At 40.6% G+C, this 12,574-nt stretch overlaps 1 non-coding gene across 1 annotated transcript; it reads left to right on the top strand.

Moving 5' to 3' along the window:
- Window positions 1–7,122: 7,122 nt before the first annotated feature.
- LOC145637390 (small nucleolar RNA R71) lies at window positions 7,123–7,230 on the top strand. Its single transcript, XR_014114181.1, has one exon. It is a non-coding gene; the product is annotated as a small nucleolar RNA R71 (small nucleolar RNA).
- Window positions 7,231–12,574: the final 5,344 nt, after the last annotated feature.

Raw genomic sequence — 12,574 nt, forward strand, 5'->3', positions numbered from 1 at the left:
TTCCTAGCATTCCGCTCCAAGGATGTACGGCATTGGTAAGGCAAGATACAATGGTGCTCGCAGTCAACCATCCAAGAATGAAAATTGTTGGCATCTGAAGTTCCTTGGAGGAACCCCGACCTTCTCATTTGTTGTATGTCAATGAATAGATCTTTGTCGAACCCAATTGGAGTGCATGAGGGGAAGAAGCGTTCATAGTTAAGCTTCTTGGAAATCCTTGTAATCATCCCACCAAGGGCAATTTCTCCCGTCTTATGACCCGACTTGATTGCCTCACAGCACATGACGAACCAGTACCCCATATTGAGCCGCCCTTTCAATTCCTCCCTAGTGGCAACTCACAAAGTAAATAGCTCTTCATGCGAGAGCTTACTCAAGTCTTGCTTGCTAAACACCACAAACCCTAGAATGCGATGTAGAATATGGAGCACAGGGTGGATAATATGGTTGGCCACCGAATACCTAGTGTTGAACTCTTCAAAATCGGTAATTGTTTGCCTCCATCGAAATGCATCGTACTCTGGGAATAGGCTCAATGAAGGGGAAAGGAGGTCCGCCTCGGGGTTCAAATCCAACAATGCATTAATATCACTAAGAGTCATAGTGTGCTGGTTGTTGAACAGTTGGAAGGAAATTTGGAAGTCGTTGTTCCGATAAGGCTCCTTTTCAAATGAGGCCAAGAATTCGAAGGTGGGCTCCTTATATGTTCGAAATTGATGCTTGATGAACTCACTCAACCCTAAGTTGTCAAGGAGCGACCTTATGTCATCGTCAATCCCCAAAGCTTTCATGGAGCGTTGATCATAGTGTCTGGAGTGATTTAGCTTTTGTCCTTGAAGGTCATTAAAGAAAGTAGCATGGACCTTGTTCAAGAATCTCAATCGAGGGGGAAAATTTGGTCCTTGAGCTTGAGTTTGTTAAGTACTGGGTTCCTTAACCCTTAACCTGGGCTCCTTTCTGCTCTTCCTTTTGCTCATTGTGTTCTCAAGCAATACAAACAACCCAACCAAAAGAGAACTCCCTTCAAACTCAACCAATAATTGAAACAAAACAACAATAACCCAAGTCTTAACAATCTGCAAAAAGGTTAGTACCAACAACTAACCAAACAAATATAGCTCCCAAGACAACTAGAATCAACAACAAAGCACTCAATCACAATACATTATGATAATAAGCCATTCTTATGAAAATAGTTGCATTATCATCAATACTAACACAAAATTGCTCAACTTCATTTCATGAAAATGGCTTCCAAATCAATAATGTTAACAACAATGTCCCAAAATCACTAAATATCACACTAATAACCAACATAACCTTAACAAAGAAAATAAAAATCACATGAAACTCACTCAAGCTAGTTCATGCTTAATAACTAAAAAATTTGCATAAACAAGTGAAACTAAGTAATAAAATAGCAAAATTTAGAGTTATACCACTTAGTAGAAGCTTGAACACCCCTAAGAATTCCCAAGAACACCACCTTCAATTAAGCTTGAAAACCATGAAAATGGAGGATTTTTGGGTATTTTTGAGAGAGAAAGTGGGTAAATTTCTGAGTAGAGTGAAAAATTTTGATGGATTTGAAGGAAAATCAATGGAATTTGTGAGAAATGGGTGAAATTAGAAGGTTAGGGTTTGAGTTTGTGATGAGAGAGAAGAGAGCATGATATAAGGGTTGAGATATTATGAGGACGAAATGGGGAAGAAAGGGTTAAAACCCGATTTTCCCAGCTCTGCACGCCCGCACAGGAAATCTGCGCGCCCGCACAGGAATATGCGCGCCCGCACAGGGATCGCACACTAGGTCGCGCAGACTCTCTTTCTCGAATCTCCAATTTTGAATTAAGCTCTGCGGAATCTAACAGCGCTTGCGCGCCCGCACACCTTCCCCTGGGCGCCCGCACAGAGGTCACGCAAACTTTCTGTCTCGAACTCCAATTTGCGAATAAAGGTGTGCGGGTTCCGACAGTGCCTGCGCGCCCGCACACTTTACACTGCGCGCCTGCACAGATGTCGAGCACAGGGTCGTGCAAAGTAAAATTCAATTTCTTTCTCCTCACATCTTCGATATAGAAAATCCTTTGCTCCTTCATCATCCAAACACCTATCAAGCAAAAGGGGGAAAAATCAAATTCAAATTCAAATTCAACGAAGAAAGCGAAATCGGAATATAAAAAAAAATAGAAAGGAGTTAGAAACTCGGGTTGCCTCCCGAGAAGCGCTTCTTTATGAGGTCACTAGATTGACCATGAGGAAAATTCTTCAAGTGGGAGGCTTGGGATCCAAAGGATCAAGCATTATACATTCGATGATACCAACTTCTTCCTTGCAAAAGTAATGCTTTAAACGATGACCATTAACCATAAAGTTGTTACCATCCACATCTTACTCAAAGGAGCCATAAGGATAGTCTTTGATATCACAAAAGGACTCGGCCACTTTGATTTGAGTTTACCCGAAAACAAACGAAGCCTTGAGTTAAAAAGCAAAACCTTGTCTCCAACCTTAAAGTTCTTGTTTCGAATATGTTGGTCATGCCACTTTTTGGTCTTCTCCTTACATAACCTTGAGCTCTCATAAGCATCATCTCTAAGCTCTTCAAGTTCATTGAGCTTAAGCAATCTCTTCTCACTGGCCAATGATAAATCCATATTGAACTCTTTGATGGCCCACTAAGCCTTGTATTCTAACTCAACCGACAAGTGACAAGCCTTTCCATAGATCAATCTATAGGGGGTCGTGCCGATTGGAGTCTTGTACGCCGTCCTATGAGCCGATAGTGTGTCATCAAGTTTGAGAGACCAATCTTTCCTTGATTTGTTCACCATCCTTTCAAGAAGATTTTTTATTTCACGATTCGAGACCTCCACTTGTCCTTGAGTTTGAGGGTTGTAAGGTAATCCAACCTTGTAATGAACGCCATACCTCTTGAGAAGAGCTTCAAACTGCTTTTTGGCGAAATGGGAGCCTCCATCACTAATTAGCACCCTCGGAACTCCAAACCTAGGAAAAATGATCTTCGTTAGAAGCTTAAGCACAACCTTGTGATCATTGGTAGGTGAGGGTATGGCTTCAATCCATTTTGTCACATAATCGACTGCTACCAAGATATATAGATTCCCACAAGAAGAAACGAAAGGCCCCATAAAATCCACCCCCCAAACGTCGAAGGGTTCAACTTCTAAAACACTTTGTTGGGGCATTTCGTCCCTCTTGGTAATGCCTCCACTCCTTTGACATCTATCACGTTGCGCAACAAATTGGTGGGCGTCTCTATGCATTATCGGCCACCACAATGAAGATTGAGAGATTTTTGCCACTATTTTGTCAACACCACCATGTCCTCCACCACCATGTCCTCCACATGGTAGTGAGTGGAAATTCTCAAGAACTCCTTGAATTTCATGATCCGGAATACACTTCCGATAAAGGCCATCTCCACATTGCTTGAATAGGTATGGGTCATTCCAAAATTACCTTCTCACTTCCTTGAAAAACTTCTTCTTTTGTTGAGAAGAATACTCCGGGGGAACGACTCCACACGCAAGATAGTTGGCTATATCCGCGTACCAAGTGGTAGAAGTTGACACCAAAGCCATGAGAGTCTCGAATCCTATCTCATCATTAATCGGTACATCCTCCTTGTTCTCAAAAGGTAGCCTAGACAAATGACCCGCTACATAGTTCTCCGCTCCCTTTATGTCCCTCATTTCCATGTGAAAGTCTTGGAGAGAGAGAACCCAACAGATCAAGCGAGGCTTTACTTCTTTCTTGGTCATGAGATACCGCACCGCGATGTGATCCATGTACACAATAACTTTTGAGCATATAAGATAGGACCGAAACTTATCGAATGCAAACAATACCGCTAACATCTCTTTCTCCGTTGTTGTGTAATTCTTTTGAGCCTCATCTAGAGTCCTACTTGCATAGTAGATGACACATGATTTTCCTTGTTTCTTTTGACCAAGAACGACACCTACTGCAAAGTCACTAGCATCGCACATTAGCTCAAAAGGCAAGCTCCAATCCGGAGCTTGCACAACGGGAGAAGAAATGAGAGCTTCCTTGAGATTACAAAACGCCTCAAGGCAAGCCTCATTGAAGCTAAAAACAACCTCTTTTTTGAGTAATTCGGTCAAAGGTTTGGCGATGAAGAAAAATCTTTGATAAACCTCCAGTAAAAACCGGCATGCCCAAGAAAAGCCCGTACCCCCGTGATAGAAGTAGGAGGGGACAACTTTTCAATCACTAAAACCTTGGGCGGATCAACCTCAATGCCATTTTTTGAAACCTTATGGTCGAGGACAATGCTCTCCTCGACCATAAAATGACACTTTTCCCAATTTAAAACCAAACTCGTCTCTTGACACCTTTTCAAAACTTTTTCAAGGTTAAAAAGACAAGTGTCAAAAGACGAGCCACCAACACTAAAATCATCCATGAAAACTTCAATTTCTTTTTCAAGCCATTGAGAGAAAATGGAAGTCATGAAACTTTGAAAAGTAGAGGGAGCATTGCATAATCCGAATGGCATTCTTCGGTATGCAAATGTCCCGTATAGACATGTGAAAGTTGTTTTCTCTTGATCACTTGGATGAAAAATCCGGAGTACCCATCCAAGAAACAAAAGAAAGCATGGTTAGAAAGCCTTTCAAGTAGTTGGTCCATGAAAGGGAGAGGAAAATGATCTTTCTTGGTGTTTTTGTTCAATCTCCTATAATCAATGCACATTCTCCACCCGGTCACCGTTCGGGTGGAGATTTCCTCTCCCTTTTCATCCTTGATTATGGTCATTCCACCCTTCTTTGGAACTACATGAACCGGGCTAACCCCTTTGCTATCGGAGATAGCATAGATGATGCCCGCCTCACGTAGTTTCAAAATTTCTTTCTTCACAACCTCTTAAAGGTTGGGGTTAAACCTTCTTTGAGGTTCAATGGAAGTGCAATGATCATCTTCAAGATGAATACGATGCATGCATAAAGAAGGGCTAATACCTTTGATATCATCAATGCTATACCCTATCACATCCCTATATTTTCTTAAAACATCAAGAAGCTTTTCCAAATTAAGACCATCTAGGGTAGCATTGACAATAATAGGGTATTTTCCCTCCTTATCAAGAAAAGCATATTTCAAAGAAGGGGGAAGGGGCTTGAGTTCTACCTTGGGAGGAGGCTTAGAACTCTCCTCCCATTTCTCCTCCTTGGACTCAAGCTCGATCTCAACTTGTTGTTCAACTTCCTCCTTTGAGGAATCCTCCATGGCCATGACAAACTCTTTAGCCTCTTGGGAGTGGAACTCTTCTTTGCATGTAAGAGCTTCTATCATTGGATCTTGAGGCCTCATCACGACCCTCCCCAAGCGATCTAGCTCCTCATTCACCACATCAACTCTATAACATTTTTCAACCATGGGGGTCTTGAGCAACTTAGAAAACTCAAAGACAATCTTTTCATTTGCCACCTCACATGTGATGGTGTTGTTATTGCAATTAATGACCGCCCCCAAAGTTTTAAGAGCTTCACGTCCTAAAATCAAAGGAGTGTTAACATCTTCTTCCATATCCATCACTACAAAAGCACAAGGCATGTAAATGTGTCCCACTTAAATAGGAACATCCTCAAGGTCTCCACAAGGTAATTGCACCGACCGATCGGCCAATTGAATTGTCTTCCTTGTAGGGATCATCTCTATATTGAGTGTTTGAGCAATGGATAGAGGGATTAAACTAACACTTGCTCCAAGATCGGCTAAGGCGCCCCTAGCTTCCATGTTCCCAATTTTCACCGGCAAAGTGAAACTTCCCGGGTCTTTTTCCTTCTTGGGAATCTTATGTTGGACAAGAGCACTCACTTGATGTTGAAGGGTGATAAGCTCATCATTGAGCTTCCTCTTGTTGGTGAGAATATCTTTGAGGAACTTGGAGTAAGATGGCATTTGTGTCACAACTTCAAGAAAAGGGAGGTTGATATGCAAATTCTTCATGACACTAAGAAATTTTGCAAACTTGTTATTCAACTTCCTCTCCGCAAGCCGGCCGGGAAAAGGAACCGGTCCATCAAGATTCCTAGCCTCACTAGGAATTGAAGTTGTCTTCTCATTGTCAAGCTTCTTCTTCTCCGAACCTCCTTCTATCTCATCACCCTTTTCTTTCTCACCTCCCTTGTTTTCATCCACACTCTCCTCTCCTCCCTTCTTTTCCTCACTATCCCCTTCATTTGGCCCTTCATAGGATGTTCCCGACCTCAATGTGATCGCCTTGCATGTATCGGGTTTTGGGTTGTGAGATGGGTTAGGTTGTGGTTGTCCGGGTAGAGTAGATGGTGAATTGAAAGGAGTTCTCTCGGCCAATTGAGCTAGTTGTGAATCAACCATCTTATTGTGAGCTCTTATCTCTTGAATTTGTTGCCCAAACGATTGCATTTGCGCATGCATGGCTTGGAGGAGTTGAGTTTGAGTTAGCTCCGCTTGAGGTGCTTGTTCTTGATGATTTCTTTGAGGTGCTTGGGTTTGATTGTTATATTGGTTGTTCCTTGGATAGCTTCCTCTTGGGTTTTGGGGTTGAGATGGAGGTGGATTTTGATATTGAGGGTTGGAGTTGTAGCAAGGTTGAGCTTGTTGGTTCCATTGTTGAGGTTGAGGTACAAACCCGGGTGGTGGTTGTATCCAAGCTACTCCACTGCCGCTTCCTCTAAATCCCTCTTGCCTTGTGTTGTACGTCGGTACATGTTCGGGGCTTAAACCTCCACAATAAGATGTATCATGGTTCGTTCCTCCACAATTTTGACAAGAGAAAGAGTTAACTTTAGAAGAGCTTTCTCCACCACTTGAACTTGCATTCACACTCGTGTTCAACTTGGATAGCCCTTTTGTTAGTTGATCAATTTGATGTTGTAATTGATCAACTTTCTCCAATTCGTAAATACCACCTCTCTTTGGAGCGTTTCTTCTTCGGCCCCCCCAAGAGTAATTCTTTTCTACCTCTTCTATTGTGGCTTCAACTTGATTTTGAGGGATTTTGATTAATTGACCACCAGCCCCCGCATCCAAATTGGCTCTTGACATGGGCTCCAATCCGTCGTAGAAAAACCGCATGAGCAACCCTTGATTGTACTCATGGTGGGGACATGCTTGTACTAACTCTTTGAATCTCTCCCATGCTTCACCAAGACTTTCATCGGCATCTTGCTCAAATGATGCAATTTTCCTTCTCATTTCGGTGGTCTTCTCCTTGAAGATAAAGCGCTTCAAGAATGCCTTTACCACCTCCCTCCATGTTGTGAGAGTGTTAGGCTTTACTTACTTTAGCCATTTCTTTGCTCGACCGGTGAGTGATTGCCAGAAAAGGTGCATACAAATGTAGTCTTGACTCACTTCATTGGTTTACATCATTGCGCACAATTCAAGGAATCGGTCCAAATGTTCAATAGGGTCCTCACTTGCACTTTTGGAAATTTGCTCCGATTGGACCATTCTAGTATATTGTGGATGGATTGAGAAGTCGGTTTCTGTGACGGGTAGCGAAATCCCTCCCTTGAGCTCATAATCCTCCGTATTTCCGAACTCATGAAATAAAACATCATTCTCTTGTCCTGCCATTGATCCGCTTGGTGAACTTGAAGAGTAAGAATCAGTCTCACTATCAACTATATCACCAAAACCTCTTCCCTCGTCTTGATAAAGCCTACGGACTTGTCTTAAGGTTCAGTTGATTTTGTGGTCAATTTGATGTGAGGGCGCTCCTTGAGACCTCCTAAGCATTCACCAAAGCTAAGCAAACAATTAGCAATGACAAGGATGATAAAACAAAAAAAAAAACAAAAAGAAAAGAAAGTAAAATGACTCTAACAAAAGCAATAATAGAGCTAAACAAGCCACCTCCCCGGCAACGGCGCCAAAATTTGATCACAGGTTAGATAGGTCGTTGTAGGGAATAATTTCAAGCCTTTAAAATCCCACTAGCTTGAACCCCACTGTGATCATACACTAAATTACGGTGGCGTTCAAAAGGGAAGAAGATAGAGCAAAAGAGTCGCCAACAAGTTTTTAAGGAACTTGTAAACCATCACGAGGTGAAGGTTACACCCCTTAACGATCCAAGAGATCGTCAACTCCATAAGGTCATGAACCAAAATAGGGTTCGGGGATGAAGGTACAAATCCAACCTAAAAGAGATTGAACCTGCCCTAATAATAGGCCTCTACTTTATTCTGCTCGTATTCATGTGCGCTTTCTGATTAACATACAATCAATAGGTTTAACCCTAAACCTGTTTAATCTATGTTGGTTGAATTTATTGCACAAATAAACTATTATTGGCGATCACTTGAATTATAATCACAATTAACCCTAACAAGATTATTAATTATCTTATTAAGCGTGGTTACAAGTACAAATTCCCTTTAAACATGCAATAAAAGGTGATCAAGCAATAACAATATAAAATATGATACATATCAAGCAACATAATAATATATAATCAACATCATTAATAAAAATAATATCCATCATAATCAAAATCATGTTAAAGCATAGCAAGATCCTAGGCATGATACTAACAAGATTAATAACAAACCCTAGCATGTCACTAAACAATAAAAATTAAATCTTTAACCCTAACATGATACTAACATGAATAAATATTAGGAAGAATATAGGAAGCATCGTAGCAATCATATTTAATATTAAAGTTACCCTAGACATGATACTAGGAATTAAAATAACAATCTAAGCATGATTTCTTCATCATAATATCAATAAAACCATTAAAGTACTTACTTGGATGCATCGTACCTCTTTCTAATAACAAAATACACACGTTAGTAACTTCAAGGAAAAATAATAATCAAAGCAATTAAATAAAATAATTGAAATAGAGATTTGGGACCAAACCCTCAGAAATTAAAACCTTTCACGTCTAGGGCGAAGGCAACTTCGAATATGGCTAGGTGTTTCTAAGTCTTGTGAATGCGGAATTTTGTATTAAAACCAAAGTTTAGAAAAGAAAGATGAAAGTATGCTAAAGAATTAATGAAAGCTTGAGGATGAAGAGAATTGGTGAACGATCGGTGTAGATGATCAATGAAGAGAATTAATGAATGGTTATTGATGATTGACAATCCGTGAATGAAAACGCAGTTTTTGATACGATATTTATAGAGAAAATCATCCAAAAAAGATAATTTATCAAAACAGAGTCTGAAGACCACAAAAACACCTTGGCGCCAGCCCTGGCTCATTGGCGCCAGGACCAGTGGCTAGCGCCAGGCGCCAATGCTGGCGTCTGGCGCCAATCCTGATTCCAGGCGCCAAGGCCTGGGGTTGGATGCCAAATTGGAATTCAACGCGCTTTCGAAAATCTGATAAACTTCCCATACGGGAAGATAAAATAATATAATTTCAGTCGAAAATGCTATTTGATCTAATTAAAACTATGAAGAGTTCTAATTGAATTAAGAATGAAAAGAACCTTCTAGAATGTTCTAGAAGACTAAAACCATTCCTAATTTCATTTGGAATGATAAATCATATTAGGCCCTCCCCTAGATCATTGGGCCGTACTTAAAGCTCAAACCGGGCCCAGTTTAGTAAATTGGCCATAAATTCCTCAATATTCATCGGAATTGGGCTTATAATATATCGTTGGAAAGGTCTTTGCAAGCCCCATCCAACTATACCATTATTGTACCCGTATCATGGACCAACCAAACTAGATTGGCTGTTTTCTTAAAATAAAGTTTTCAAAAACAGAGAGAAGAGAAAAGAAAAGAAATAAAACTTTCCGCAACTCAAGACCTTTCCACACTTTCGTTTCATTCGATTATGATTTGACGTGAAAGGCACTCATCACTGGGTTTGGTTTTGGGGAGACACAAATGGGTGTCTACAGAAGCCCCCACTTTGACTGAGTTTGGAGAAACGCAAGTTTCAAAAACGAAAGTCAAAGTATCGATAGGGACGGAGAATGACTCAGAACGTTCTGCGATTCTAAATCAATCTTGTAACGCAGATACCTGCAAACAATGTTAGTTAAACAGATAAAAGAGTTAAGAAACGCGTATCTTGCACCGTCGAGCACACGTCTCTGAAAGAAACCGATTTGCTTTGATTACCTCCTGCAAGCTAGAGAATGCCATCCCGCTTGAAAACTACTACGCATGTAACTGCTTCCAAATTAGAAGATTGCTTTGCCTGAAACTATCCTCTCCGTAATGATAATATTCCACAACCTAGGGAATACTATCGAAGATTGCTTCTCTTGAAACAATCCTCAGTTGTTTGTGACAACTCTCCACAATCTAGGGAACGCCACCTTGTTGTTTCGATGTTCACTCGTCTCTGAACAAAGATCTTATTTTTTGTTATGACTCCAATTTCCATTGTGATAGTCTTCGAAAAGATCATTGCTTTTTAATCCTTAATGATGCTATGCCAGTACGTCGGCGCTTTGCTGCTTGTGAACCAGTATGTCGGTGCTTTTGCTGTGATGACAATCCTCTTTTCTTTGGGAATAGTTGCCAACACAACTCTTGTATGATGTATGATAATCCGATTTAGGGAAAGTCGTCAATGCCACGTAACAATCCATCCTTGGAAATGTTGCCACGATGAAGCGACAATCCGTATCTCAGAAAATTTGCCAAAATCCAATTTTTGGAAAAGTTGCCAATGCTTCGTAACAATCTTTCATAAGAAATTTGCTACGATCGACAATCCACATCTTGGAATATAACTCTTGAAAGCAATCCACCTTGGAAATTTGCCAACGCTATGCGACAATCCTTTTGGGAAAATATTGCCACTATTGACAATCCACGTCTTGGAACATTTGCAAAAAAGAGTCGACCGACAATCCACTTCGGGAAAATTTGCCACTTACTGAAATGAATGACAATCCACGTTGAGGAACATTTGTCGATATTTATGATGAATAGAAACCTACAACAATCCTTTGGGAAATTTTGCTATAGGGAACTGGGTGTATGACAATCCAATCTCGGAAAATTTGCCAGCGATGACATTTCGAACTTGGAAAAAATTGCCAAACAAAGAAGGAGCACGACAATCCACACTTGGAAACTTTGCCAGAGATGACAATCCAATCTTGGAAAAATTGTCATTGAAGAAGATGCACGACAATCCATTTTTGGAAATATTGTCAGTTGGGGATGACAATCCAATTTTTGGAAAACTTTGTCGTTTAATAAGAATGCGCGACAATCCATATTTGGAAATATTGTCGTTTAAGTGCTTGCTTTTAAACCGATTGTAATGAGCCAGTGTTTTAGGCGCTTAAGCTAAGTGAGATGATTTTTCGTCAGATCGATCACTTATTGCAATTGTAATCAAACCGACTACTTAATCATGTCAAATTGCTTATAGGGGCTAACTGGCGTACCAAGGAACCTGAAATTGCTGCATGAAGTCGAAATCACCTTTTTGAGAGGCTTCGAGCTCTGTCGTTGCTGAAATATCTCTGGTGCTAGGCGCTGGAGTAGGGTCTTCCCTGTTCTGCTGCATCTGCATTTATTTTTGACTATAGAACTTTTCCAATCTTTTTTAATTATCTTAGGGTTTACCTAAGGCTTAATGTTGCTTGACTCATTGACTCGACACAACTCAAGGTATAAACTTGACTCGATATGTTTGACTGACTCGAGGTTGACTCGACTCAAAGTGTAATGACACATGTGTTAGACTCATGACCCGTGTGTGCATAGTGTTGATTATGCGACTCGAAAATGCAAAGAATTTTCCGTCATTTTTGTGGAGGGTACCGACTTTCTCCCGAAAAAGAAAGACGCGAAAAAGAAAATCAAAAGTTTGAAGATGCATGTTGAATGAGCTTAGTCAAATGTTGTTTGATACTATCTCTCAAGGTTCAAGGATTAATTCATCCTAGGCTATCTCAATGGTTGACTCCATGATGAAAGTATTTGGGTAACTTAGGCACGGAGGCTAAGCACTTCATACTTCTATGTAATGACAATTATGAGTGATGAGTGATGTGACAAGGCATGCTTCATCGTTATGTAAAGATTTCATGACAAAGGGTTCCTAAGGGAAATATATTTGGTCATGTATCTGTGCAGTGTGTGATAGTGACACTAAGGCTAGGCCGCAAGAGCTAAGTGTGTGGAAAAATATATTGAAAAGAGTCAAATGGTGGTGACTCTTAGGCTAGGTAAGCTAATAATATAGGGATCAAGCCCCCAAGTCTAGCTCTAAATGAAAAGGGATGAGCATAGGGAATTCCTTGATATGATCATGGTGTAAGTGTGTGAATGTGAATATGAATGCATGTTTATTACGGCCGCACCTCGATGTGAGGTTGCCTACGTATCCGTTAGGAATCAGGCCGAACGTAGCTCTAGCCGAACCTTGCACAAGTGTGTATACCTCAAAAAGGTCTTTTAAGGGTTGTAACGTGGTTAGGCTAAAGGTTTAAAGAAGAAGGGGATAAAGGCTCAAGACCCTAGATAAGCCCCCAAGGTGTGCAACCTTGCTTTTGAATATTTGTATTTTCATGCTTGAGGTTTTCTACTCTTTTTTAGCTCTTTTT

This window comes from Chenopodium album, chromosome 6, assembly GCF_948465745.1.
Source record: "Chenopodium album chromosome 6, dcCheAlbu1.1, whole genome shotgun sequence".
Classification (NCBI taxonomy): Eukaryota; Viridiplantae; Streptophyta; class Magnoliopsida; order Caryophyllales; family Amaranthaceae; genus Chenopodium; species Chenopodium album.